The sequence below is a fragment of the Cricetulus griseus genome, assembly GCF_003668045.3.
Source record: "Cricetulus griseus strain 17A/GY chromosome 1 unlocalized genomic scaffold, alternate assembly CriGri-PICRH-1.0 chr1_0, whole genome shotgun sequence".
In the NCBI taxonomy this organism is placed as follows: Eukaryota; Metazoa; Chordata; class Mammalia; order Rodentia; family Cricetidae; genus Cricetulus; species Cricetulus griseus.
Genome location: NW_023276806.1, coordinates 50,956,271 through 50,961,906, shown reverse-complemented (window position 1 = coordinate 50,961,906; position 5,636 = coordinate 50,956,271).

Sequence of the window (5,636 nt, the reverse complement as noted above, 5' to 3'; positions counted from 1 at the left end):
TATCTGGATCTGTCTTTATCATCTTGGGAGTGCCGAGTCTAAACCCCAGAAGCTCTGGGATGGCGCGAGCATATGGAAGCTGCTCTGATGCCTCTCAGCGGCCGGACAGGGCAGGCTGTGGCGGCAGGTTTACTTTTTTCTCTGGAAACCTTGGGGCATGGAGTCATCCCACTCCTGACACCATTCTGTTACGATAAATCTTTCTACCATAAGCTGCCTGAGCCCTATCGCCACATGTGAGCTTTACTCCAGTTGCCCACCCGAGTTAGGGCCCAAATGATTACACAGAAACTTGTATTAGGTACAATGTTACTTGGCCAATGACTAGGATTCCTCATCTGTTAGCTCAGTCTCAATTATCATAAACATATATTTTATAAGACTTATCTTATCAGATACCTTATTGGCGTCCCTCCTTGTCAGTGGATCACATTATGGTGCTGGAGCAGGAGCCGAGGGGAAAAAGAGAAAACTTCCCGTTTCTCCTTCGCTTAAATATGAGTCTCCTTGCTATGTCACTTCCTGCCTAGACCACCACTTCTCTACTACATCTCCCAGAATCCTCTTTGACTCTTAGTTCTGTCTAACTTGCTGTCTCATTGGCCAAACAGTATTTTATTCAACAATCAATAAGATAAACATACACAGTACATTCCCCATCAATTGTTGCTTAAAGCCAGGGGTGTTCCCCAGTCAGGTTCAGGGGCTGAGCCTGCATCTACTTAAACTCCAGGCTGTTGTACACCATCTGGCTGACCATAGTTTGGCAATGACAGCAAGTAGATCGCAGCCCTTTCTCTCACCTGTCCCCACCATCACATCCTTAGTTCTGCCTCTTTCCATAACACAATTGCTCCATTTCTCTCTTTCCTACCTCTCCATCGCTTATTTGTTCTTTGTAGTGGTGACCACCACCACTACTGCTGACCCAGGCCACAAGGCCAGGGGCTGCACTTGGCTGTCTTTCAAAAATACTTTTATTAATCTTTAAAAAATTTAAATTAATTTTTATTTAAATTAAAACAATCTTATTTTACATACTGATCCAAGTTCCCTCTCCCTCCTGTCCTCCTAGTCCCCTCAACATTTCCCCATCCCACCTCCATCCATTCCACAGAGGGGTGAGGCCTCCCATAGGGGATCATCAAAAGTCTGTCACATCATTTGGGGCAGGACCTAGGCCCTCCCCCCATGTATCTAGGCTGAGAGAGTGTCCCTCCATAGGGAATGGGCTCCCAAAGCCCATTCATGCACTAGGGATAAATGCTGGTTCCACTGCTAGAAGCCCCATAGACAGCCCAAGCCCCCCAACTGACACCTGTTGCATGGGAATCAAGATTCACTAGACTCAGTACCGGTTAAGTGAAGTTTATTTGTGAGAATGCACTTACACAAGAGGTGGGTGACCACTGCAGGTTCCAGCTCCGAGGATCCACCCAGGCTGTTCCCTGTGACCCGACTGGAAGCAAGAAGAAGCTCTGGGGTCCGGGCCACCAGATCTAGTCCTCCCTCCATCACTTCCTCACCTGTGACCATGCCTTAATGGGTGTGGTCAGTGCTACAGGTGTGGGCAGGGTGGATATCTCACTACAGACACCCATGTTCAGGGGCTCTGGTTCAGTCTCATGCTGGTTGCCCAGTTGTCAGACTGGGGTTCTTGAGCTCCCACTTGCTTAGGTCAGCTGTTTCTGTAGGTTTCCTAGCATGGTCTTTACCCCTTTGCTCATCACTTCTCCCTCTCTACTAGATTCCAGGAGTTTGGCTCAGTGCTTACCTCTGAATCTCTGCTTCTGCATCTATCAGATACTAGATAAAAGCTCTATGATGGCATTTAAGGTAGTCATCAATCTCATTATAGGGGAAGGACATTTAAGGTAGCCTCTCCACTATTGCTTAGATTGTTAGTTGGTGTCATCCTTGTAGTTCTCTGGACATTTCCCTAGTGCCAGATTTATCTTTAAACCTATAATGGCCTCCTCTATTATGGTATCTCTTTTCTTGCTCTCCTCTATTCTCCCCCCCCACTCAACCTTCTTGTTCCCTCATGTCCACCTCTCCCCTCCTCTTCTCCCATTTTCTTTCTCCTAACTCCTTCTCCCCTCCCCCATGCTCCCAATTTGCTCAGGAGATCTTGTTCCTTTTCCCTTCTCTGGGAGACCATGTATGTCACTCTTAGGGTCCTCCTTGTTTCCTAGCTTTTCTGGCGGTGTGGATTGTAGGCTGGTAATCCTTTGCTCTATGTCTAAAATTCACATGTGAGTGAGTACATACCATATGTGTCTTTTAGTGACTGGATTACCTGGCTCAAGATGGTTTCTTCTAGTTCCATCCATTTGCCTGCAAATTTCAGGATTCCACTGCTTTTTTTTCCCCTCTGAGCAGTACTCCATTGTGTAAATGTGCCACATTTTCTCTATCCATTCTTCAGTTGAGGGACATCTAGGTTGCTTCCAGATTCTGGTTATTACAAATAATGCTGCTATGAACATAGTTGAACAGATGTCCTTGTTGTATGAATATGTGGAATTGCTGGATCTTTTGGTAGACTGATCCCCATTTTCCTGAGAACCTCCAAAATGTCTGTACTAGTTGTCATTAACACCAGCAGTGGAGGAGTGTTCCCCTAATGGGGAATGTTCTTATATGTTTATCTAATTGGTTGTTGAATAAAGCACTGTTGGCCAATAGGGAAGCAAGATAGATGGGACTAGGAGTTGAGGAGGATTCTGGGAAATGTAGTAAAGAGAATTCACCATGTTATCGAGGCCAGAAGTCACATAGTAGGGCAGAATCAGTATATAAGCAGAGACAAGTAGGAAATCACTTTCCTCTTCTCTGCAGAGAAAAGAACAGACACAATGTAGACCCCACTGGAAAAAGAGGACTGGACCTTTTCTCTGGTAAGATATGATCATGAGGAAATACATTGATTATTAGAAAATGGGTGAATAATTAAGACTGAGCTAGCAAATAAGAAACCTTAGCTAACGGCCAACAACTTAATAACAAATATAGCATCTGCATGTTTCTTTGGGTTAGAGAAGGGTGGCGGGACTTAGCTGGACCAAGAAAACCACATGTTACAAAATGGCGCCCAACATGAGGTATGAATTTCAATGTGACAAATGCTTAAAAAACGGATTTTAGAAACAAAAGAAGAGAGTCTTGCACAACTTCTTGGTAGCAGCATTTTCTCGGGTGTGCTCTGTTTTGCTAGAGACAAGCAGATACTCACATGGCTCCTTTAAGAAGATTTCCTGACACAACATAAATGGACCCCCAAGGTCTCTTTTAAGAGGCCCTGATAACAGTTGAATGGTGTGTACAAGCAGCTGGCAGTGGCAGTGACTACATCTCCAAACCAGCAGCATGCTGCTTGATGGTGGCACAGACTAAGGTGCTGAACACAGCTCCCACATCTGGCTGTAAACTTATGCCCACCCTGTTGAAAAGCCAGCAGCTAAAACAGCCAAGGCTTTAATTTTAGCCATATTGTTTAGCAGATAAAAGATGTACGGCCAGAAAAAGATAAAGATACAGAATAAAGACAGATTCAAAGGGAAAAAGTAAAACCTCTAAAGGTTTACAATGTGTTTAAAAATATACATAGGCTTGTGAGAGAAAAGAAACAGGATAAAGTAATTAAGAGAAAAGAGAAAGAAATAGAGTAACTGGATGTGGGAGGCAGAAGCAAGCAGATCTCTGTGATTTCAAGGCCAGCCTGGTGTACAGAGTGACTTCAAGGGCAGCCAAAGTTACACGGAGAAGCCCTGTTTCAAAAAAGAAAAATAGTAAAAGAAGTAGAGTAATAAAAAGCCACATAAAGATGGAAAATACACAAAGAGTCTGGATAGTGTATATTATTGTGTAGTCTTTGAATTTTTTGATTGCTGAAGAAAGAGCAAAAGTGGCTAACAGATATTTGATTATAAATGCTGCTGGATTAATTCAACTTATACAATTTAAAGATGCCTTTGTCTTGGCTTCAAAATTTCAATTTAAGGATATGTTACTTTGGAAAAGAGATTATATTTGTGTTTCCATAGAAAATGAAATGCTGTGGATTCCTTCCAGACTAATATGGTTGATGAAGCAAGACCCCCTGAAAGAGTGGCTCAGTTGATACAACATTCAAAACAGCCGGGAGAAGGCAGCCTTGCAGACCACTACAGCCAGGATTTCTGGGTCTTCTTAGGATCTCCAAGACAGCACTCCCAAATAGCAGGAAGCAGTTTGGAAAGAAGGATGCCCAAATTTCCAAATAATGTTTATAAATTTTTGTTTTCATTTAAATGGGGTTGGTTATAAATGGTTAATGATCACAACCAATCTCTTTTTAAAGGAAAAAAGGGGAATAGGATATATAAATGAATACTTTGTATTGGTATGGATTTTCATTTATTGATACAAACTTAAGGTCAATGTTGTGAAATGTATATTTCTCCTTTTGTTTAGCTATTGTATTTATACAGATCTTTAAAAAATGTAATGTATAATTGTGTATATAATGTATAATTAAATAAGATGATAGTCACCTGAAATAGTCCAACTTATAGTTATGTTAGATTTTCTAGATATAAAGAGATATTCAGCTCCCTGAATCTGGAAACACCACACTCTTCCTTCCCCTTTCTGCAGCTGGCCCGACCCTTACTGAGTGAGGAGACTACCAGGAGAGGCAAGACCATCCAGAGCTGCAGACATTGAAGTCTTGGCACACATACACCACCGGGCGAAAAGAAGAGATTGAGAGACCCCCACCTGCACCCACTGGAAGAAGACATGGGAAGAAGACTAAATAAGAACACACTCAAAACTAGAAAGACCAATATGACACCACCAGAATCTAGGGACTCCACACCAGCAAGATCTGAAAAGCCCAACACAGAGGAGAAAGAAGAGATGCACCTCAAAAATTATCTTAGGAAGATGATAGAGACCTTTAAAGAGGAAATAAGAAAATCCCTTAAAGAAATAAAAGAAAAAACAAGCAAAAAATTACATGAAGTGGAGGAAAAGACAAACCAAAACTTTAAAGAAATAAACAAATCTCTTAAAGAATCTAAAGAAAGCCAAGAAAAAACAATGAAACAAGAGAAGAAAGCACTCCAAATAGTTCAAGGCATGAAAGTTGAAATAGAAACAACAAAAAACACAGAATGAGGCGATGCTGGAAATAGATAAAGGCTGGATAAATGATCATGAACTAAAGATGTAAGTAGAACCAATAGAATTAAAGAGACGGAAGCGAGAATCTCAATTGTTGAAGACTCTCTAGAGGATATACAGTCATCTACCAAAGAAAATCTCAAGTCCAACAAATCCCTAACACAAAATATCCAGGAAATATGGGACACCATAAAAAGGCCAAACCAAAGAATAATAGGTATAGAAGAGGGTGAAGAAATACAGCTCAAAGTTACAGAAAACATATTCAACAAAATCAAGAAGAAAACTTCCCCAACCTACAGACGGATATGCCTATGAAAGTACAAGAAGCTTACAGAACACCAAACATACTGGACCACAAAAAGAAGTCCCCTCGACACATAATAATCAAAACACCAAAGATACAGAATAAAGAGAAAATATTAAGAGCAGCAAAGGAAAAAGGCCAAGTAACATATAAAGGCAAA